At 36.4% G+C, this 26,119-nt stretch overlaps 1 protein-coding gene across 3 annotated transcripts in view; it reads right to left on the bottom strand.

Moving 5' to 3' along the window:
* daam1a (dishevelled associated activator of morphogenesis 1a) overlaps window positions 1-22,948 on the bottom strand; it is a 71,840-nt gene extending 48,892 nt beyond the window's left edge. For 2 of the 3 annotated variants that reach the window (XM_073812257.1, XM_073812258.1), the window contains exons 1-2: window positions 22,871-22,948; window positions 22,146-22,185 (exon numbers count right to left, since the gene is read on the bottom strand). The gene's annotated coding sequence lies outside the window, so the exon portion shown is untranslated. Of the gene's footprint in view, window positions 1-6,708; window positions 7,026-22,145; window positions 22,186-22,870 lie in introns of those variants that run through there. The other variant, XM_065244687.2, reaches the window with a different exon arrangement.
* Between the last annotated feature and the right edge of the window lie 3,171 nt (window positions 22,949-26,119).

Raw genomic sequence — 26,119 nt, 5'->3', positions numbered from 1 at the left:
CTTGCAAGCATGAGTAAGATATAAGCAACATTGCCACTTGTTTCCCAAAACAATGATGTAATCTATCCATCTATTCTTTCATTCTCCAAACCCGCTTATGCTCTGAAGGTTCATGGGAGAACTGGAGCCAACTGATGCAATCTTACACTGACGTTTTTATATTGTTTATATTATTAGATACAGAAATTTGCCCTTTAGAATAGTTAACAGTTAGGTAAACGTACAAGTCAATGCTCAGATTGCTCACCATAAGCACTTAAGGTAACTGCACATACAAGCTTAACAAGTTAAAAGACACCGTTAAACAAAAGTAGCGATTGTCTAATTTTCCCCGTGGTGACGAATATATAAGTGAAACGGCTTCTGAAATTAAAAAAGGTAGGGCTGGACTTGAATTTGTTCTTCAAAAATTAATTGGATCATTTGAAGTTGGGTCATGTTGCTAATTGTTAATCGCTGCAATCTTTTCCCAAACTCCACCCACCTGCCACACCATATGACTGGAAGAGAGCTTGTTTCGAGGAGGAGACGAGATAAAAAATGATAATGAAGCTCACAGATGTCATTTGTAAAAAATACCACAATATTCCAAAACATTTTATTTTATTGCTTTTATTTTAACTTCATTTTGACTTTAAGAGAGAGAACAGGTGCGCGCCAAATCGCATACTGTACTTATGCACAATTCTATGTTATTTTGTATCATAAATAAATGTAAGCAGTGTGTTCACATTGGACATAAAAAAAGAAAGAGGACTTCAAGTTTGCACTAGGGATGCACCGATATGGAAATTTTGGCCGATACCGATAACCGATAACTCTTTATATTTGGGGGCCAATAACCAATATATATAGGCCGATAAATATTCATATTAATTTCACAATGAAAAACTCCTAGACCGTGAAGTGGTTCAACAAACTGAAATAATCCATAATTTATCGGCTTTCATTTATCGGCCTAATTTTGCTATCAGACCGATAACCGATTACATTAAAAATAAGCAGTTATCGGCTGATAACGATATGTCGGGTGATATATCGTGCATCCCTAGTTTGCACTCATTCATCCGAATAAATAAAGTGTATAACGCTAGACAAATCATTCACTCAATGGTCACAGTTTTGCTTACTTGATGAAAGAGAGGCGAGACCAGTTGTCGTGAAAGGAAAGTTTATCTGCGGAGACGACTTCACTTTTGTCTGATAGTGACTGAGGTTATGTTGGGAAAAACAGATAAAAGTGACATTTAAAAACAATATACAAATTGATTTTCATTGACTTGCATTGTACTGTACGTTTGATGCCATTTGCCCTTATCTGGAAAACCACTTATACTTAAGGTTAGTAAAAAAACGATAACTGGGAAGACAATGCTCTTCTAAAATTCATAAACTAGATGACTGAGTACATGGTGCATAGTTTATGTACATGGTGTATAGTATGTCTTTGGCATACAGATATAGCTGCGTTTCCATTAAAGATTTGCAGATTCCATTAACCGATGTTATGCGACTAAAACTTAATTTTTTTGTCTCGCAAAAAGTCATTCAAAAAAACATGGTGACAGCTGTGTACGCTATATACGGTCAATATACTGCAAGAGCGACTCGAAATCATACAGAGCGATCGACTCTCGCTGTTTTTTTAATCGTTCTCGCTGTATGTGTTGATGTCATGCCCTTGACGGTTGACTACAAGTTGACCACACCTCTTCTATCTTGTCGTCCTATCAAACCTAACTTTTACGCATGTCAGCTGACCTGTAAATTATACACCTCATCTATACCAGTTTCAGCAGTAACAACATAAACGAGTGGCTTTCGTGAAACCCACGTAACTTCCACCACGTCTGATAAAACCGTCTATATTGGAGTTTATGCAAAATTGCTGTGTTTCTATTGGGCACATTTTTAATTCACTTTTTCAATTTGCACAATTACCTAGTGAGGGGACACAGTAGTGATAATTATTTTAAGATTATTATCAGATTACAGGGCTCCAGACTGTCACCAAATGGTGGCATTTTGCCACCAAAATTTGAGAGTGTGCCACTGAATTTTACATCCAGTCGCACATGTGCGACCAGTAAATTTGATCTTTTTTGTGATGTGACACTGAATTTAAAACAGCACATTGTACTTTCTGCATCTATCATCAAATTATTTATTAGTAATACAGTGTATTACTTAGTAGAAATGTGAATATTTGGTTAGCATGTTGATTTACGGTATGTGCCCCCAAATTTTCTGGTTGCGCCCCTAAAATTTTCAGTAAAATTACAATAAACCTTATATTAATTAATTAATTAATTTATTTATTTATTTATTTTTATCAGCACCAACGGCTATTTTCATGGCAAACAACAGTATCACATTTCACCAGAATGTCAACAAAAAACTCAAAAGTAGTTCATATTAATGCAATAGTTCACATATTGATATTGATTTACTATCATTGTCTTGTCCTGCACATAATATTAGTCATAAGTTGCGGTCATGAAAAATTTGCTTCATCTGCTCTTGTTTCAGATCACATAGTACTTTGTCTTGCATTGCCGGCAGTATGTCTGGAACCTTTAGAAATCTGCATCTGCCCTGGTTGCTGTTATTTACTGGAAGCGGGTGAATGCAAAAAAGAAAGGGCCACTTTTACTTTACGTCACTGATACCAATCAGACCGACAGCTTCAAGGAGTAAAACATATTTGTTTATCAGTCAATCACCAATCAAATGAGCCAATCTGACATTCATGTTTTGAAAGCAACTTCAAGAATTCTAACAATGACTTAAACGTGCGCATTCTTTAAATACACAGAGACGTGTGATTGTGTGCAACACGAAACTACTGTAATGGGTTTCATTAACAGTCTCGCCTCATTCAGGCACGGTCCAAAGCTTTTGGGCAGTTGGATTTGTAAAAGAACGAGTTTCCAATGAGGCACACAGCTCTGTGATGTCATGGGAAATTCAGTGCATTCAAGAGCAATTTGCATTTTCTCTGTTCTCTGGTACAAGGCTTGTGTCAAAAACAGGATATTTGAAACTCTGCACTCGTAGATTAACCTTAAATCATGTAAAAATGAGAAACAGCATACATTTTTTTTTTACTTAAGATTGGAAACCTACCAAAGTTAAAACTAATTCTTGAAGGGAGCTGACTTGACTTCATATATCGACTTTATTCTTTTAGCCCAACTAGTAATTAAAAATGTTCAAGCATAACTTGAATACACTGTGAGTGTCACTTTGGATAAAAACTTCTGTCAAATGTAAAATGACTTCTTAAAAAGCTCTAGCAACATGTTCTTGCAGATGACACCCGGTCCAATATTTTGTTAATCTTAGCCAACAAAAAAACATGCCTAAAATGTCCAAAACTCTCCTTAAGCTATGAATTGTCCATTAGCCACCAACTTTCTTGATATCAACATTATAGTCATCTCAGCTCAGCATTGGCCATTGATAAAACAATTATCATTTTACAAACACAACTGAACTATGAAAAAGATTTGCCTCTCATAGTTAATCTATTCCATATCACATCAGTACATTCATGAAGTGCAACATCAAATCTCAGACATTCTTCATCTCATAAATGGGAACTGGTGATAAGCGTAATTCAAATGCAGATTGGTGCCAAAGAAACAGTAGAGGTCTTTGAAAGCAAAACCTAAAATATTGATCCTTTAGAGTTTAGACCTATAGCGTTATTGGTACATGTACATTACAGTACTCAAGCTATGAAGCTTCATAATAAACATAAATGTGACCCTGGACTCCCAAACATATAAGGGTACATTTTTAAATTGAGATTTATACATCACTTGCTGAATAAATAAGCTTTCCATTGATGTATGGTTTGTAAGGATAGGACAATATTTGGCTGATACACAACTATTTAAAAAAAAATCTGGAATCTGAGAGTGCATAAAAAATCTAAATATTGAGAAAATCGCCTTTAAAGTTGTCCAAATTAAGTCCTTAGCAACACATATTACTATGATAAACATTTGTTATATATTTACAAAGGTTAATTTCTTCATGGAACACCCAATCACCCAATATACTAATGATTTTTGGCATAAAAAATCTAATAATTTTGACCCATACAATGTATTGTTGGCTATTGCTATAAATGTCCGTGCTACTTATGACTGGTTTTGTGGTCCAGGGTCACAAATGTGGAATTGTGAGACTCATTTCCCACAAAGCAGCAGTAATACAGCATGTCATCCAGAATTGGGCCTAATGATGTTTTGCCCTTAAACCAATGGACTGGTTATATCTATACTTTACCCAACAATAGGTTGAAACAATTAGGGCTGTAGTGTTGCGGGATATCCCCCATGGTAAGTTTGTCTCGTCAGCCTGTGAGATCACCGATGTACATGATTTATTTGTGATAATCATTTATGACAGTCCACTGGAATTTTATTGCTGATTTACTTAAAGGGACACTCTACTTTTTTTGAAAATATGCTCATTTTCCAGCTACGCTAGAGTGAAACATTTTATTTTTACCATTTTGGAATCCATTCAGCCGATCTCTGGGTCTGGCTGTACCACTTTTAGCATAGCTTAGCCTAATACATTGAATCCGATTAGACCATTAGCATCACGCTCAAAAATAACCAAAGAGTGTCAATATTTTTCCTATTTAAAACTTGAAAATATTCCTCTGCTATTGAAAGTAACCAAGGGGACTATTTTCGGGCGCTGCGTAAAATCATTGCACCTGCTGCAGCCATGGTACGGCAGCAAAGTCCTTGATTATTATGGCGGAATTAGAATATAGAAAATCACAACTTTTAATTTTCCGTCGGTCTTAGTACACGATGTAACTACAGAAGAATCAAGTTTTAAATAGGAAAAATATTGAGCGGTCATTTCTGAGCGAGATGCTAATGGTCTAATCAGATTCAATGGATTATGCTAAGCTATGCTAAAAGTGGCACCCCAGACCCGGAGATCAGCTGAATAGATTCCAAAACTGCATAATCAAATGTTTAACTCTAAGTTAGCTGGAAAATTAGCCTTTTTAAAAAAAAAAAAGTGGAGTGTCCCTTTAAGGGCAGCTGGCAACACCGTCACAACCGCAACCTTCTTATTGATCAGAGCGCGTCAAAAATTTCCTGTGTGCCAGGGAGCGAGAACAACCCAGTCACTGGTTTTTAACCCCTAACAACCTCTATTGTGCAAGGAAATGTCAGAGCCTCGAGTATTACAAGCACAGGTGCGAGGAAAAATGAGTCATCCGCATTACAAGTTCAAGTGCAAGAAGGAGTCTGTGCCGCATGCATTACAAGCTCTCTCGTTCAAGAAAAAGCATGTGATGTACATGTTAATGTAAAACTATAATAATAACAACAACAATAACAATAACAATAATAACAACAATAACAATAATAACAATAATAATAATAATAATATAGTTTTACATTAACATGTACATCACATGCTTTTTAATTATTATTATTATTATTATTATTATTATTATTATTATTATTATTATTATTATTATTATTATTATTATTATTTAAAACTGTAATGGGCAAGCATGGCAACTGAATCTAAGGTTGCAAAAATATCAAGATATTGAGAAAATTTAAATTTAAAGCCAAATTAAGTACTTAGCAGTAAGAAATTTAAAAAATATCTTTATAGAACATGATCTTTACGAAATATTCTAATGATTTTTTGGCAAAATTGAAAAATCTATAACATGTAGATGTTGTTACAATACCGTGCGACTTGTTTGCTGATTTGTGGTCCAGGGTCACATATATATACACTGTACCAACACATTTATATTTCCTAAAACAATCAATAACAGTCACAACAATATTGGTTTCTGCCTCTAGGCTGTCCGACAGGGGTCACAGGCCGCACCCCTTGGGGATCAAAGCATCTGTCAGACAAAACGAGAAAGTCGACTAGGGAGAAAAAGATGCAAAAATGCTGTCCATCAGGCACATCAGTCGAATAGCTTTTAAAACCCAGACCTCTGACACACATTAACGTCATTCCACAGGCATGACCCCATCGCCTCAATAAAGCACAATCCATCTGGGTCAGACTTCTCCAGACCCCAAAAATAACAGTGTTATCCTGCACACACTCTCGGTTATTGCCGTGCATGTTTGTGATTTGATGGTCTGCTAACGGCACTTCTAAGCAGTCCAAAATTCAACAGAGCTGAATTTTAGAGATCTTAAATCTGATTGGACTATCATATATCGAATCACATGTGCTGCTGTTAGTATCATTAGCTACTGGGTACTAAATCTTATCCACTGAAAAGGTCTATCATACCAAGAACAAATGTGTGCTATAAGAGTAAGTGTTTACATGCATACAGATCTTTAAGTCACAATGAGCAAACATAAATGAAAAATGAAAGTCACATTATACACAAATAAAGGATGACAGACTGCTTATGTACAGTTGATCAAGCATGACATTTTGTCACTTGGCACACCCAATGCAAAAATGCACACCTGTTTCATTCCATTCAAAATAGTTCCCCGGCTAAGGTCTCAGTTGAGAAATTTGCGACTGTACCTGACTCACTTAGCTAGAGGCATGAAATTAAAAGATTCACACACATGAAAAACAGCAGTTCAGCTAGGGTAAACACATGCATGAAGCTAAAGTGCCTTAGCTAAAGTATCCTTACATTAAAACGCACACTAAAACATAACAGCTTACCCTGTCTATGAAAGAAATACTGACAGCTCATCTCTCGAAAAGGCACATCCAAAACACATCCCCGTGTGAAATCCAAACAGACAGCGAGAGCTGTTGATTTCAGCCCTGAATGTCGCGGTTTGGGAGGCATGCGAACCTCAACAGCTCTTACATCTCTCAGCATCAAATCCTGAAATAGCCCATCAACGTAAAAACAAAGAACGCAGCCTCAAAATGTTCAATTCTCCATCGCAGGATTTACTGTATGAGCAGTCAGTTCATCATAATATCGGTCTGTAAGCCCAAAATCTCAGAGCACACACACACACACACACAGATGTTCCCAGTCAAAGTGGGACCACCCTCTTCTGTCAATGCCACACCTCCTTTCTGTACTAACCAATGGTTTGACTCCACCCACAGATCCCAGCTCTCCAGTAGAGAGAGCTAAATATATAGCAAAGCTTGTTAAGAACGGCCTGAACTCTATATAAACATATTACTGTGGTTTATAATGCCAACAATGAACTAATCCTTGCAAACAAAGACATGCTTGCCTCCAAATAAAGCTTGCTTTGTTATTGTGGGTGTAGTGTGGATGGTAAACAAGTACACAAGAAGTTTATATAAGACTATATGGGGAATTATCATAATACGGAGTGCCTTCCGTCTATAAATGCCAGTTTACAAACCTTGGGCTAAAAAAAATCAGCCAGACAGAGATTTTACACATATGCTTAAACATAAACGTATACATATGCATGTAAAGCATTTGAGGAGTGCAGATGCAAAATGCCATCATATCTTAACAAGGAGTGTAACGGTATGTGTATTCATCCCAAACAGTCACGATACGTAGGTCAAGGTTCGGTGCACGCAGACTGATGACGAATAGGCGCATTTGAGTGCATGCAGCACAATTTGGCCCCTTACGTCAAAGTAAAGTTGCACACTGACAAGAAGTGCACTTCAAGGAGCATTCGCGCGAGTCGCTCTCACATTACTTGGATTGGATGTGGTGATCGGTCTCCACGGCAAACAGGGAGGGTGCATCAGATTCAGTCACAGGTGATTCACAAGGGGTAGATAGGACGACCTAGGTGTCTACGCACACCTCCCAAAACGGACGACATATGTTTAAACTTAGCGCTTGCTGCTACGACAGAAGTGACTGTAAGTAGGGGAGTTTAAAACCAGATGTCAAATAAATATTTGGTGTCCCCTGAGTACGTATGTGAAGTTTTAGCTCAAAATTCCATATAGATAATTTATTATAGCATTTCCATTTTTGGGTGTTTCCTTTTAAATGCAAATTAGTTGATCTCTGTACTAAATGGCAGTGATGTGGTTGGAAAGTGCACATTAAGGGGCAGTATTATTATAATAAGATCCCCTTCTGACATCACAAGAGGAGAGCAATTTCAATTACCTATTTGAATGGATTAAGTTACTGGGTTGTTCTTTTTCACATTTTCTAGGTTGATAAAAGCACTGGGGACCCAATTATAGCACTTATACAAGGAATAATTTGATGTTTTTATCTGTTATATCGAACCCGTACAACTGAACTGAGGCACGCACCGAACCATGACTTCTACCGTTACACCCCTAATATAAACCGAATGCTCTCGGCACATATTATATGTTTAATCAATAGTAGGGATGCACCGATAGGATTTTTTGGGCCGATACCGATACCGATTTAAACAGACAACTTCTGGCCGATGCCGATACCGATATTAAACACTTGTAAACAATACTATACAGTTGGTCTATTAGCTAGTTTATTTATGCTTCAAATTATTTTTACTGAACATGGATTTGATCTAATTAACATTCAACTGACCAACATAATAAGAGAGGCACAAATTAAGCTAAAACAAATATAATAAGACAGCATGACAACCTTCAAAGGTGGTTTTTGCTATTCAGCATTTATTTTATTAACAACATTAACTCATTTTTTTTACATAAAATGGATTTATTTATGCAGTTAATTAATAAACAATCGGTATCGGCCTTTCTCGTGCTATTGCCGATATGCCAATGGTTTCAAATTCATCAAAAATCGGCCGATTAATATCGGCGGCCGATACATCGGTGCATCACTATCAAATAGTTTCGCTTCAGATCTGCTTATTCTTTGCCTCAGGCCATTCACAAATACCGGTTTGTTGGAATCCATCATAGGGCTTTTACACAGGAAACCCATTCATTTGAATGGCTTGGATGGTTTGTTGTTGCGTCGACCAAAGCGCAGTAGTAACTTCTAGTAATCCCGCTGAAAGTTTTTAAACTCCGCCTACTTTGGTCTGACCAGCCGCAAATCCAGCGGCAAGCGCAAAACACACCGCATCTTGTGTGTCGGATAAAAACTAGTGATGCAACAATGTATCGGCCGCCGATATTGATCGGCCGATTTTTGATGAATTTGAAACCATTGGCATATCGGCAATAGCACGAGAAAGGCCGATACCGATTGTTTATTAATTAACTGCATAAAGAAATCCATTATATGTAAAAAATTTGTTAATGTTCTTAATAAAATAAATGCTGAATAGCAAAAACCACCTTTAAAGGTTGTCATGTCTTATTATATTTGTTTTAGCTTAATTTGTGCCTCTCTTATTATGTTGGTCAGTTGAATGTTAATTAGATCCAATCCATGTTCAGTAAAAATAATTTGGTGCAGAAATAAACTAGCTGATAGACCAACTATATGGTATTGTATACAAGTGGTTAATATCTGTATAGGTATCGTCCAGAAGTTGTCTGTTTAAATTGGTATCGGCCCTGAAAAAAATCCTATCGGTGCATACCTAATAAAAACCGTAAATTACAAGAAAACATGTTAGACACGCTTAGAGGGTTTTGCATCTGAGCTCTTCATATAGACATATATATAATTGTTGTTTGTCTGCAGTAAAAAAGCACTATCCCTGCTCTTGTTATTCTGGTGAAAAAAATTTAGACATATAGACTGTATATAGTGTACCTCAAGTCAAAATAATAAAAGCTTTTCTAGTTGGTTTCCAAACATAGCAAAACCCAAACACTCCTCAGCATGATTTTTTTTGGCTCACTCTCTCTCAGCAAGCACTGCACATGTGAACTGCAAGTATGTCACCATTAGCAAACTTACACTTGATGTCGTCTCCAATTCACAGTGTCAGATACTTACGAGCCCTACGAGACACTCACTCAGATCTAATCACATCACATATCTCAACATTGATCATTTAGTTACCATCAGCCCATATCACTGCAGTGAAAGATCAATCACTTGCAGCTTACATAATCCTATCGACCAATCAGCTGATGGACTCCACGAGTCACGTACACACACGACTGACTGGTGGCCTGCCTTGAGCTGTCAGTCTCAGTCAAGAAATTCCATAATTTTTCCCAGAATAGCAACAACATTTGGAAGCAATGATGAACGACTTGGTTTCCAGGAGATCAAATTTCCAGGCTCTGTCTAATGTAGAAGAACCAGTGTTCATTCATATGGCTTTTTCCTGTGCTGTGCTACATTAAGGTGACGGAGGTCAGGTTAGGTTCATCTACAGGAAGTGTCCGTACTGCTAATGGTGATGAACGTCTGTCAACAACAGTTAAAAGATCCTGAACTTTGCTCTTTTGCAAAAGTGCAGATTTTAGGTTAAATCTATTCTCTTTGCTAAGAGAGCAAAACAACAGCTAGCATTTGAGGTCACAGTCTGAACATTTTGTTTAGGTTAACATTTTCATGAAAAACAGCGATATCTTAAGTTATACAACCAATGTATTGTATAACTCATCACAATGTGGTAGTTGCTAATTTAGTTGTTTTGGTGATTTAAATTCCTACTTAAAGAGATCACCCATAAATGAAAAATCTGTCAACATTTATTCGCCTTTATGTCATTCAAAACCTGTACTGTAAAAAATGCAGCATGAAATCAAAACAACTTGGTTTGCAAGTCAATTCATCCTACCATTTTAAGTTTATATAACTTTTAAAAACAAGTTAAACTTGATTTGTTAAGTTAAAGTAACACAATAGAAATCAATGAGGGCGAATTTTGTTTGGCTACCAATGTTCTTCAAAATATCTTCTTTTGGAATGACATTGAAAATATGAGATGAAAGTAGGGTGAACTCTCTCTATAAAGCAATATACAGTTTAAAAATCATAGAAATATTTCCAATGTTGATTACTTTTGTATCATCAACAAATTGATATACGAATTTTGCCAACCCCTCGAAAATCATTTTAAATCATTTAGCAAGTGTTTATCCAAAGCAGCCTGGACATAAGAATGCTGTGCTCAAGAATTCCATTATGGGACTGAAACCAGCAAACTTCCGGTTAGCCCCCTTGGGTTTTAACCGCTACACCACACCACCCCCAGAGAGGAAGTAATAACTGCTTAGTCGGACACTCTTAAAAATAAAGGTTCTTTCTTAATGTGGTTCTTCAGATTAATACCAGCGAAGAGCCATTTTTGGTTCCCTAAAGAACCTTTAGCCGTTGTACACAACAGACAACACTCGATAAAGTTATTCGACTTCCCTATGGAGAGTCGCAAAGGGGCTGGGTGGGGTCAAAGTCCTTTTAAGAAGCCACGTCACTCCGCTGCCATATTTGCAACGCCTCCAGGTCTTAAAGGATTAGTCCATCTTCTAAAAAAAATCCAGATAATTTACTCACCACCATGTCATCCAAAATGTTGATGTCTTTCTTTGTTCAGTCGAGAAGAAATTATGTTTTTTGACGAAAACATTCCAGGATTTTTCTCATTTTAATTGACTTTAATGGACCCCAAGTTTTAATGCAGTTTAAAAAAGCAGTTTCAAAGGACTCTAAACGATCCCAAACGAGGCATAAGGGTCTTATCTAGTAAAATGATTGTCATTTTGGCATGAAAAATAAAAAATATGCACTTTTAAACCACAACTTCTCTTCTTCCTCCGGCTGTGTGACAGCCAGCACGACCTCACGTACCTGCGTAATGACGTTGAAAGGTCATGTGTTACATATATGAAATGCACATTTGCGGACCATTTTAAGCAATAAACTGACACAAAGATATTAATTAGTATCATTCGACATATAACAACATCGGAACGGTCCTCTTTCTCCACACTTGTAAACACTGGGTCGTAGTTTCCCATATGTCATCCGTGACCTCCTTGACGGGCATTACGTGAGGTCGCGCTGGTGCATCACATGACCGGAGGAAGAAGAGACGTTGTGGTTTAAAAGTGTATTTTTTTCTTGCCAAAAATGACAATCGTTTCCCTAGACCCTTATGCCTCGTTTGGGATCGTTTAGAATCCTTTGAAACTGCTATTTTAAACTGCATTAAAACTGTTAAGTGTTGGGGTCCATTAAAGTCCATTAAAATGAGAAAAATCCTGGAATGTTTTCCTCAAAAAACATAATTTCTTCTCGACTGAACAAAGAAAAACATCAACATTTTGGATGACATGGTGGTGAGTAAATTATCTGCATTTTTTTTAAGAAAATTGACTAATCCTTTAAGAACGAGAAAAACAATATCTGTTGATTCTGCGCATGTTCAAAGTCCATCTCCCAGAGGATTCAGATTTTATTCACTGAGTGGCCATTCTGACTGTTGCGATCTCCCCCATTCATATCAAAACCAGGGAAGCATCTTGTTAATATTGGAGTCCATCTGCGGATGCATCATAAAATTGAACTTTGAACCTGTGCGACTACACCGCATGCGACATTGTATTCCAATCAAAACACTGTGTGCGTGAAAACTACATGTATTAATCTTGTTTTGTTTCACTTTATCAGTCACATCTGAATCCTTTAAAAACAACTGATTACTGTTAAGTAATAAATTAGACTTTCGTCTCCTCCTGCCACCATAACATTGTCTTTAATTACACACCACAACACATCTAAACACCAACAGCGTGACACTGGAATCTCCTCAGCATGCAAGGCATTCGATAAGATGAAGAAATGAGAAACAGTGAAGGCGTAAAGTGTGGTTTGTTGCTCGTCACTGTATCATCCATGCGATCTCACACACCCTTGGACTGTCAAGAAGAAATTACAGGTTTGGAAAGTGGGTGTGCCCGATGACAGGACATACACTACATTGACCCACAGGCTTATTGTTTCGAACATGACTGCAGATTATCTGGGAAGGGCTATTTCATCACCCACCACTGACCTTTACCCAGGTTATGTCAAGAGAGTCCCCGTGCTCTTTTCCACACACTGGAACAAAGTGAAGAAATAACAACTTTCCCTTTGGCCGAAATCCGCTTACGACCGAATGAATAAAGGCCTGGCTTGAATAAATCCCATAGCCGATGGAAAGTTACCCTACGGTTTGAAGGTTGCGCTTGGAAAGGCGAGCAAAAATCACTCATCTCATTTACACAAGAGTCGTATCAACACACCCACTCATTACTCAGCAAAAACCTCTTATGTGGCCATAAAGGAAGGGATATCCTGTTTCCTCAAAGCAGAAGGCAGAAAGTCCCTGTCCAAACAGACCATTTAAAATTCTAATAGAAATGCCAGAGACCACTGTAAGCGCTCGAAAAGAACAGGAGATTTATATGGACGCCCTACAAAGCAGCCCGTCCAACTCTGACACAGTGTACCCTTTATTTGGTAAAATCCAAATTTAATGCACTGCAGTTCAAAAGGAATACATTACGCTCTTTTTCTCCTCTATTAGATGATGGTCAAAGGCTAGGTCAACTATTTTATACAGTAGACAACATTGTCTGTGTTTTGGCTTCACGTAGGAAAGATTTCCTCATCTTAGGCGTGTCGCACGCAGGCGGATGAACCCAAGGTGTGAGAACTCCAAACCTCACCCTTTCGAAACGACTGTGATTTATTTGCACTTAAACATACGGCTGCATACATAGGATGACCAGAAAAGCCAGCGTTGTCAACCGCATTTAGCCGTTTTTGGTACTGCGATTATGTCGGACAATTTATGGCAGCTAGCATTCGGAAATAATTAAGCCAGACGTCTACCGCAGTTATTATCCGGCTCATCAAATACTGCTAGAAGTGAATAAATAGAACATAAAAAAAAGGTCTGGCAAAACATCTAAAAATGTTATCATTTACTCACCCACATGTTGTTACAAACCCAAATGACTTTATTTTTCTTCCGCAGAAAACAAAGGGCAGATTGTTGTGAGCTTGCAGACAATCGTCACCTTTCATTGCAGCTTTTTTCCATACAGTGAAAGTGAATGCAGACTAAAGCTTTCAGACAGTCACACGGGCGAGCAAATAATAAACAGAACTACATTTCAGGATGAACTATCCATTAAAATACTACAAGAAGCGAATTAAGGAAATATCTGGCAACAGTGGCACAAACTGTTGTTCTTTTGTCCGTAGTCTATGGGACGCAGCTGAGAGCGCTGTGGCCTTTCTTCCACGCCGCAGGATAATGTAGTCAGTTTTCCCCACCATTAGTGTCTAATGTGCACCCCAAAGGGCCTCTAGCAGTTGCCAAACCGAAGCAGCATACTTGTTCACCCTGGTAACTGAAAGGGTAATAAAATTCCCCCCGAGAATTGCACTGCCACTGGCTACTACTAAACACCCACCACATGTGCTGGCACCAAGGCAGAGCCAATTAGAGACCTTCAGACTTGATTGCATTTTCAGTCTTTGCTGTCTAGTAGGGGCCGTGCATTTCCACTTAAGCTAAAGCCAAATTTGCACACGTTTCATGGCCCACTGAAATTTTTAGTTAGTATTGGCAACTCGCAGACATTCCCTTCTGCTAAGCTAGCTACTCTCGTACACAGTATTCCCTGACATCTTTGTTACCCGAGCGTATTCATTGTCTGTCTTTCTTCCTGGCCTAAAAGAGTTCAAGGTTATTCGTAAGCCTCTGATGTAGATTCAAGGACAATGGCCATCAACACCCACCATCTCCATCTGCTGAATCCATCACTTAACTTTGATTAAAACCTAAACCATGTGAAAGCACTTCAGAAAAATTGGCTTCTGGAAGATATGATTTGGGTTTAGACCACAATGCACCATGCTTAACCTTCGGCCTTGATGAAAATCTGCCTCTGTGAAAGTTTACTAATTTGCGTTACTGAAAAAGAACTGAATAGAATACAAAAGCCAGATGCCAAGTAGGACCAAAAAAGTCTGTGGACGTAAAGGTGGTAGGTGTGTAACGGTATATCTATTTGTACCCAACCGTTTCGGTACATGATGTTCGGTTCGGTCCACGTGTAAGCTTACCAAATGCAATCTTTAACCGTAGTTAACAGTAGGCTTGATTTTTGTGTGCAACATAATTCAAATCCGAAATCCCACGCGAACATATTAAGGGCCGAGGATGAAAACGTGCAGATGCAGAGCGATCTTTAAAACATACACGGACATACAGCTGTTTGCCCTAGGGCAATACTTCCGGTTTTTATAAGTTGCGGAACCTGGTGGATAATAGCGGTATTGCAGATTGACGAGATATATCGTCAATGGCGGGGTAAGAGTTAAAATTTTTTTTAAATATGTAGACTTTTTTTCTATATGCAAAATGTTGATGTTTACCATTTTAATAATAAATGCCAAGTAATTTTACGTTTTGGATTTCTTCCGCCTAAATGTACCCAAACCAAACCGAACCAAGACTTTAAAACCGAGGTACATACCAAACAGTGAATTTTGTGTACTGTTACACCCCTAAAATGTGGTGTGTCCAAGAGTATTAAAATGTTATAGGTTCAAATCCCTAGGTTGACCTAGATTACCATCACTTTAGCTTTGAGCAAGGCACTTAACTCCAGGTTGCATCACAGATTATTTTACAGAATAGTAAGAGATATTACATTTCTTAAGAAGTCATATAATCTTTTGTTTATTTTCAAAGCTTCTAAACAATTCATGGCAACAAACAGGGAAATGATCCCAAATTTAGACTAAGCAAAAGCCGCACAAAGGTTTTGAAACGAAAGTGCTTTGGAACAGATAGCCAAAGCCATTATAGGATATCTAAACTGGCACCTTTCCACCAAGTGGCAAGATCAAAGTCTACTTAGGCTTACCTGCTTAGCACAGCAAGGAACCTTTATGAATACAAGTCAAACAGAACATCAAGAAAGAAAAACACTTCAAAAGGCAGACATTTAGGTTATCTTCATTAAGGAATGTCACTCTGGCTCTTTCTTTAGCAGTGTGTTGCAACAGGACACCTTGGGTTGAGGCAACATCATCACAGAAACCTTCAGATTAACAGACATCGATTTTAACTTTGCTTGTTCTTTCTTTTGCAATGCTTGATAGGGAACTGGAGTGCCAAGCAAAGACTGTTATATGAAAAACATGAGATCAGAGAGTTGTCTGAGCTTTATCCAGGAGAAACTGACAAATTTAAACTGCTACACTGGGCTTTTGTTCCACTACACTGGGCAGTGTTGGGATTGGCCTCCCAGTCCTCCTCATTTATTTGATGCACACAAACCCTGAGGCTTACATTCACACTGACCGCTTCTACAGACTTGTACAATACAAGTAATGGGTCACACATCACTTAATAAAGAGGCCAACACTAGTACTAAAAGCATGATATTATCAGATAGGGCTGCACGATATTGGTGGGGAAATTGCGACGTTTGTTATTCCGCTACATTGTGCGGTATGCGGTGCAATGTTTTACGTTTGTTACATCTATTTACATAATATTAATAATAACAACACTTTAAAACTGAAAAACGACATGATTCTTTACTGATTAATGTACATTTTTGAAGTATTAAAAAAATTTAGTTATTGCGAACCATTGCGCTATTTGTATTGCGATATGCACATTTCCCAAATACTGCAAAACACGCAACTTCGATATATCTTGCAGCCCTTTTACCAGATCAAAGACAAAGAAAAACAAACTGCTAATTTAAAGGTTGAATCATTATCATCAGACAAGTTTGGTTCATTTGCTCCCAAAATAAATGTTACAAAAGCTGTCACTGGGATGATACCCTTTAAAATGGTCCTGATGTGTACTATATAAGTACAAATATGTATACATTTGGTGCCAATGCACTCTTCAGATACTTTTTATTGTTTGTTTATGTATTTCTTTTTGCATTATGGGTTTTTATATTCTCAACAATTGTCATTACTGTAATGCATCTGGACAGTTTACATTTAGTCATTTACCAATTCTCACTATTATATTTATAGTCTCATATTCTTCAGGGACTCATTACTGGACTAGTAAACAATTACTCTAATAAAACAGTAATGTGGCATATAAATATTTAAATTATATATAAAATAAAAAATTAAACATGAAAAAAATCTATATTCCTAGAAAGCGCCAAGGGCTTTTGGGTTTTTTTGGGGGGGAGGTTTGAGTTAAGTCCACCTAGATGTAATCTTTACAGATTTGTAATAATCAACTAAACTAGTCAAGAAGAGTAATTTAAGCATGGCAAACAAGCCTAAATAAGAGTATTAGTTCAGCCACTAGCATTATTCACAAAAGAATGCTTTACGTACTGTTGATTCTATACAGTGAAAATGAATGGGGGCTGAGGCTGTCGTCACTAACTTTACGCCTAATATTTTGTGGTCACCGAAGAATGAATTGGTTTGAAACAACATTAAGTAAATGACAGATTTTTAGTTTCGGTTGAACAATACAGTATGCCACCGAGCAGGTATGCTTCTTCTGGCATCTACTAGAGGCCCTTTGGGGTCACATTAAACATTAACGGTGGGTAAAACTGTCTACATTATCCTGTGGCATGAAATAAAGGCTGCAAAGCTCTCAGCTGCATCCCATAGACTACGAACAAAAGAACAACAGTTTGTGCCACCGCTGCCAGACCTTTTTTTAATTCACTCCTTGCAGTATTTCAAAAGATAGTTTATCCTGAAATGTTCTTCTTACATCATCAGCTATGCCTCTGAACCTGTGTGACTTTTTTGAAAGTCTCAGTCACCATTCACTTCCACTGTATGGAAAAAAGCTGCAATGAAAGCAAATGGAATCACATAAACCACCCTAAAGTTACTCAAACAGGCCAAAATAAGTTTTTTCACCCAATAAACCTTACATTTGTTTTTACAACAGAACACTTTCAGTATGTTATATTACTGTTTTTAATGCATTTAAAGTAAATAGGGACTGAGGCCATTTGTCAATAACGTTTTGAACAAATTGGTTTCAACCAACGTAAGGATGAGTAAATGATGACAAAATTGAAGGTGAACTACACATAAAAAATACCAAACTAAGGGGAAAAAATCCATATTACTGTAATAATACAGTACAGTACATATTACTGTAAAATAAATATAAACAGATCTTTCACTTTTGCGTACATAAACATGTTTTGGGTGTTACTTGTATACTTTACAATTACAAATTCTAATCATGTTATGAGATCAGAAACTGACAAACAGACTACAGCTCTTCTCTCGCTTTCAATTTGTATGCACTGCAAATGTAAATACACTACAAATACCGCAAACAGACATTTTTCCAGTTTCAAACAGATTTCATCATACGTCACACACACAAGAGGGCCAGAAACTATGAATAAACAACACTTAAAATAACTTGTTAGAAATAAAACCACATTAACTCAAAAGTAACCCAGAGGAGGGTGGAGGCTTCTGTCTGGTATCGATTGCACTCCGAAAGAAGTCCCGGTATCGCGTCTTGGCATTTCTTTGGCGTTCTCTCCAACTGAGATAGATGTCTCAATGTGACCCCACCTCTGTAATTAAAGACGTCTCCCACATGCCTGATGTTTGCTTCTCTACCGGCCTATCCAATTAGCCAAAACATAAACTCTTGTTGCTGTGCAAGGCTATGCACAAACCCACACCCTTCACGGAAACTGGTATGAACCCTCTTTCGGGTTCGCACACAAACTAAGGCATAAGGGACATTATTTGGTAGGGAAGCCTCAGAAGAACATAGACACAAGAAACACAGGCAGGAATTCTGGGTTATGCTGGCAGGATTTGGCTTTTTGCCCAGCATGTTAAGTACTGGAGGTGTGACTAAAACACGTTGAACAGTGAACGCTCTCGGCGGTGCAACAAATAAATAAAGCCGAGCTGCCATGGATGAGAACAGCAAGCAGCCGCAGATATGATGGAATGCGGCAATAATTTTCAATGTGAACAAACCTGCATTACATCCATGAGCGAGCAGCAATTTTAGTCGGATCAGACAGACTCCTGCATTAATAGTTACGATGTCACTACAAGCCTGTGCTTGTGAGCTTTATCATGTAAAAAGGCTATAACTACTCATTACTGTGATCATTTAAAACGCTAGTGCATTGCGTGCAGACATTACCAACAGATGCAATAATTATAACAGTTCTACTCAGTGCATAAATTATAATGAAAGAGAAAATAATATCATGTCATAGACCTCCGGGTGATAATATATCATTTCATCCAGACCCTTTCATAATCCAAAAACATCAACAATGAGGCACTGCAAGAATCCAAGAACAGAATCTCATATATCTTCAAATGTCTCTTATAAAGCCATGGCATATAATGTTCAAGATCCCATGAGGTTTCTTTTCCTGTCTTGACTCATTTCCTCTTAAAACAGGACGTTTGGGATGGACATACCCTATCTGAAGGGCTTGTCCCTCTTCTAAATATCCAATAAGCTTTAGTTACAGGAAAGCCATCATCTATAATTTGCTATTGGTATGTAAGTGATGTAAAAGAGGTATTCCCTTTCTATAGAGCTTTTTCAGGCCAATGACCCCTTAATGGATAGAGAAGAGGAACTGGGACCCCGTGTACATGTATCAAATTAAGGCTGTATTTATAACACATACTGTACTTTTTTATGATAGAAACATATGTAAGAAATAGTATTTGGTGTACTACATAACATTTTAATTTAACTGAATAGATTTAATCATGAGAGAGTTATGCTCTTCATTCATTTTGTTATTAATGTATTAACTTTATTGTCCCATCCAAAAATTATTTTGGATTTAAACATTATTTGGAGGACCCCCAGTGATACCACTGTGGACCCCCAAGGGTCCCTAAGTCCCCTGTTGATGATCCATGCCATTTCAATGGACAACAATTTGGATATGCCTCTAAGTGCAAGAGTCACAATAGCTATGTTGACATGCAACCCAATCATCCTTTTATAATCGTATTGATGGCTGAGATGCTGTGCGGCGTTGAAAAGTCCTCAATTTTTTTATTTTTTAGATTTGGGCTACTGTTTAAACTGTTTCCGCGGGTTGTTTTTATCTGCGGGTTGAAGATAAAAGGATTTCGTTCATTAGTTATTGGTATTTGAGCTGTGAATATTTATTGGGATGCTTCTTGGGTGATTCTCCCGAAATTAGACTTATGAGGTGTCATGAAACATTTTGATAAAAAAGTATATGCTATCAAAATATGAAGCATACAGTTACGAACATCTCTTCACGTACTATTTTGCACATGATTTCAAATGACATCATACAAACCAATTTTGTTGTTTTTTTACACATTTAAGAGGAACATTTTCATTACCGCAACATGTCCATGACTGGAATTGGGTTCTTTGACATAGAAATATTTATAATAAAAAATAATAATAATAAAAAGCTTCAGTGCATGTTATACTATAAACATTTACAGTAAAGAAACATGTGGTATTTGGTGATCATTCGTAAATGTAGAGACAATAATAAGGAATATAAATGTGTCCAAAACCAATTTTCTCATCCTCCGCAACACTTTTCAATCACTGTTTAAGCCCTCAAAGAACTAACATTTTCAAAAAAATTGCTGGAAGGGACATAATTGACTGTAACACTCAAGATGGCTACCATGTAAGCCGTTCTTATTTTTTCTATCCAGATAAAAGTTAACATTTTGGTTTTCATAGTACCTAGACAACTTTTTAGTTCTCGTTACCGAAACATGAGTTTGTAAATGCATATATTTAATGTAATATCATGTTGCGGTAATGATAATTTGTGATAATGATCATCTAAAAATTGTAAATAATTCTATAGGAAAAAAATTTTTTAAATCCTCTAAAAATAATGGTTATAGTAAGTTCAGACATTAATCTTATATGTGCAAAAAAATTGGCTTCAAGGACTTTTTAAAAATTCTGATGCTGGACCCCTTCTAAATCTGGATTTCGTGAGAATCACCCTTTTGGGCTAGTTTTGAATGTCCATGGGGATGGTTTTGATACGCAAAGCTGGCAACCCTGACTGTGCACTTGCGCAGACGTTCAGTTCGGATTATAGACGTAATGTACATGTAAACGAACATTTCAATCAGATTGCCATGTTTAGGGTGCATGTAAACTGTATTGTCGTAACCTTCAATCAGATTAAATTCAATCGGATTGACAAAATTTGGTGCATGTAAACATAGCCATTGTTTGTGGGAGAGGGAACATTTTTAATCTGTATGTTATATGTTAATCCTGTGATCTTGTATAAGCAAACCAGATAGCATGAAAGGCTGCAGACATAAACTAAAACAAAAGCTACAAAACTCCAATGATTGTCTGGCCCTTGAGGCGAAATGTTGAATAAATGCTTCCTTGTAAGTCACTTTAGATAAAAGCATTTGCTAAATGAATAAATGTAAAATCAATATTTTATAAGGTTTTATTTTTAAAGAGTACCATCACACCAACATCCAAAGCATCAGTGTCAATTTTAATAAGAAAAATACAACATATATAAGCAAACACAAGTATTCAAATTCTATCAAACTGCTTTCATTTTCTTGGTTATCAATGATGACTAAACTGTAGTGCACTTAATTTGCATATTTATGCTGTGCACAATGAGCAACACCTTTTACATAATTTACATAATTTTATCTGTGGCCTACTCAGTGCATCACCTTTCATTACCAAACACCTCACAGCAAAATCAAGCACTTTTTCCACATCGACCAACATTTCTAGCGGTGTTGCATGAAAAAACTGCATGGGTCTGCATGAAAAAAACAGACCCTCTTTACATGTTAATAAATAACTTTTTGTCCTTCCAGAGGTCTGACAAAAAGTTTCAGGCAAAGCAGCGTCAGATACTGTCAAAACTAAAAGCAAATGGATATGATTTCATGTGAAATAGTTTAGAATGACAACATTGTATTAAACTGTCACGAGATGTAAAACAAACTATGTAGAAACAGTAAATAAAGTACATGTAACTTCACCAAAACAACAAAATGTGTTTCACTACGAATATATTCCAATACAAATATGTTTCAAAACGTTATATGTGATTAAACGACAAACAAACGTGTCTTATAAATAAGAAGAAAACCTGAGGTACGGATTTTGAATGTATCTCAAATGACCCACCCAAGCCAAACCGCTTTAAAAAATAAACTATCAACGCGGTTGAATTTGCGTCTATTCGTTTTTCTCTAAGTGACTTCGGGCTGTCAGTACGCGATAAGATTGAAAACTTACCTTGTAAACAGTCCCATCTTCCCCGCAGACCCTCTGTGCTAGTGATGTTACCAGTGACACCGAAGCTCCGAAGCCTGTGTCAAAAAAACGAACCGATTTTCATTGAAGCTTTGTATCGAAGCTTGATTCGTTCTGGCAAAATCACGTGACCAATGACGTCCGAAGCTTCGTTTCACACACACCCACGTGACTGCTTCGTTATCTGATTTAAAGGTTTAGAATTGTGCGATGTGCGGCGCGCCCTCATGGGTTGTATTGGAGTATTGCATTACACGGAATCGATTACTGTAGTGAGTTTATGAGATATTATATATATATATATATATATATATATAGTAGTGAAAAGTCTTTTCTGCTCCACTTAATACCATGATATATTTTTTATTGGTTCACACTTTATACTTTTGAGTCAGTCTATCCTTAATTTGTTATTTTTGTTTGGAGTACCATTCGCATGAAATGGAACACGCTTTGGTCATGTATTTAATATGTTGTTACATTTATTTATGAATCTATCCTTAATTTGTCAATCCATTAAGTTTTGCTTTTATAATTAATACGTTGTTTAGTTGTGGAACATGTTGTGAAACAGCACTTTCACCAGCAGAGGTCCTCATTGAGCTCTGATTTGAAAAGCTTCGAGTAATGAACCTTTTTCCGATACAATTGGGTTGAAAGCTTCACTGCTTCAAGAAAGCTTCACTTCGCCATCACTACTCTGTGCTCGTGTGCGGTCTCATTCCCCTTTAAAACAATACAGCGCGAGCAGACAGGACTGGGTGATGTCATCTCTTTAGGCTGTAGACTTGACAGAGTGCGCATGCGCGAAGTATGAAAGCGCAGGGATATCTGGGGAATGTAGTGCTGATGAGACGAAAACTGAGAAAAAATGCAATGGAATCTTTTTCTTTTTTTATGCTTTGAACAAGAAATACCAAAAAGTATTCATAACAAGAAGAATTACAAATGAATTAGAGATAACATTCAAATTACATACATATTTTGTACATAGCAAGTAAAAAAATAATAAATATACAACAAATCAAAATCCTCTAATAAGGTTCATAAATATCTTGCTTTGGGACTTTTCCTCCCTTTTAACGTCTCCAAATATATAACAAATTCTTTAAACACCACAAAACATGGGGGAAAAATTTTGTAAAATTTTAACAGCATCATCAAATTATTTACAAAATAAGATATCTTTTTATCCTCATTTAACAAGCCAAACTTGACACTTTTCCATGATAAGTTCAGTCTTACAAGTAATCTTCCCCAACATTAAATCTTACTCTCCAAAAATTATTTTGCGGGATAAATGTGATTCATAATTTTAAAGTGCACCTCTGTAAATTAAGGGTTGACAGGAAATGTAAAAAAAAAATTGTTCTAATTTTAGACACTTTTTTCATCAAAATGACAAAATATATAAAATCTTTTTACTAGTCCTGGAAAACAATGTTGCAAAAAGCAATGGAATCTCCTGTTGTTGCATTGTATAACACATTATAACCCAAATTGTATTATTGTAAAGATAAACAATTTAAAAAGGACATTGTTAGGTTTAATGAGAAAATAAATATATATATGAAGGGTTTGTTTCCAAAACAAGATTTACGTTTTTAAAATTTTGTCAAAACATGTTTATTATTATGTTATCATGTTTTTATTGTGATTATTGTGCTACTTAGCTGTATATTTTTAGTTATGAAGGCTTAAATTAAAACAAACCAACTGCAGTTTGAAAGAAATTAATTGGAATGCATCAAAAAACAAGATTTTCGAACCCAACTCTAGTATAGAGATGTATTAAACTATAGTATTATAAACCATTTAAACACTTGTCAAATGTTAGTTTGGCCTGTTAATGTTATTGTTAGTCCGCTAGGACACCTGTGTAAACATTAAAGATATTGACGTCCTACAGTAGTACAGTCAAGTGACCTTGGGACCAGTTGGTGTTGTAATGTCAGGTCTGGGGGGGGTCAAATTAGGTACAGTAAAACAACAAAAAAGTCTATCAGTGTAAATACATAAGTACTGAATAATACCAATGAACTCTATTGAATAATTTTTTGGTTTCTCACATTGAAAAATATGGACTGTAGCATGGTCACCGGAATGCAAGGTTTTATCATGAGATATAAAATAACAACACATTAATGTTCCAATATATTTCATGAGGTGCAGGGTGTGCCATTCAACCTAAAAGTAATATGGGGCTGACATCCATAGGATTTATTAAAGTGAATGCAGGCCACAGACAGACTTACGGAGGATTATGGGAATGATTGTACATGGTGGGCTGTCTGGTGGAATTACAGGCATGGCAACAGCTGGGGATGCAGATTGTGCCATGGGGCTACAATAACCCAGAATCTAATTCCCAAAACCACATTAGCACAAATATTGCCTGCACACTCTCATTTATTTTCAGGAGTTAATGTCAGGACTGGAGTTCTTAACTCATTCCTGACAAAAAATAAAATGTCCTCAAAATTAAATACTGAAATGTATCTCCCATAAGTGACCACAAATATGCATAAGTAGAATGCTTGTTTTTAATGTCTCTCATATGTGACCCTGCCTATGGCAACCCAGCTACACTGTAGCTTTTTATCTGTTTTTTGCATAAAATCATCCAACATAAAGAACAAATATATTATTGAGTGAGTAAGGTCAAAGATTGTTTGTGTCTTTTTTCTATTTTTACTTGCACAGATTTTTTTATGATATTTATGGATAAGGACATAACACGCATGTCTACGTTGGTGTCTGTCTAATTTGGTTCCTGTTTCTGTCTTTACTAGTCGCTATCTTGCTTTCAGCTATTTTGGCAACGAATCTTTAGTATGAAAATGTACTGAGGCATGGCTTTAAACATGCCTTGTTCTGCTGGCAGTCTGTAAAGGCCTCTTCAGAAGCCAAAGCCTTTCACTTCAGTTTAAAGTTAGTGTACCTGACTGTAGCCGTCATGGTTGGAAGGAAAGTCTGTTTAATGTAAAGCGAGGACGGCACGAGAGACCGGGCAGAGAGCATTAGAGGTGTGTAAATATTTAAGCAGTCCAGGTCTGCATATCGTTACTCGAGCAGGAGCTCATGGAAATCTGTGGTAAGAACCTTCGCTCTCTATAAGCTGCTAAAAACAGACCTCTCTCTTTACCTATAAACCAGTCCCATTTTGGGATTAAATCCGAATTCTCTGTGAATTACATGACATATGCGTCTCTGACTCTTGAGCTGCAAATGCAGAATTTTCAGTTATCTTAAAAAAAGAACACATCAGAAATCTATTTGGTTCATAGGGCGCAAACAGGTAAAGGTATATATATATATATATATATATATATATATATATATATATATATATATACATATATATATATATATATATGTATATATATATATATATATATATATATATATATATATATATATATATATATATATATATATATATATATGTATATATATATATATATGTATATATATATATATATGTATATATATATATATATATATATATATATATATATGTATATATATATATATATATATATATATATGGGTTAATGACATGTCCAGGGGCATTATTTTGGGCTACTTTGAATTCTTGATACATTTATAAAATGTGTTTTCATTTATTCCATAAAACCTATATAGTTTACATACATTTTCAGTATTTTTCAATAATAAATATAAATTTATGTTTTGGTATATCAAACTTGTAAAAAGGCTGCTGTCTGTACAAAGTGACAGTAAAGCATAGCCATTGTTTAATGGTGGTTAAATTATTTTAAAAATGCATTTAAATTTAATTAATGCATCTTTTAAAACATATTCCTGACTCAAAAATATGCATTATATATATATTTTTAAATCTAAAGCACGTTTTTTAAGCTTGTATTGTCATTGACCCATATAAGACATCTACTGTACTTCAAGCACTAATGTCATCATTTTTAGTGCATTTA

The sequence above is a fragment of the Paramisgurnus dabryanus genome, chromosome 17 (assembly GCF_030506205.2).
Source record: "Paramisgurnus dabryanus chromosome 17, PD_genome_1.1, whole genome shotgun sequence".
Classification (NCBI taxonomy): domain Eukaryota; kingdom Metazoa; phylum Chordata; class Actinopteri; order Cypriniformes; family Cobitidae; genus Paramisgurnus; species Paramisgurnus dabryanus.
This window is presented reverse-complemented; position numbering and strand designations above follow the sequence as displayed.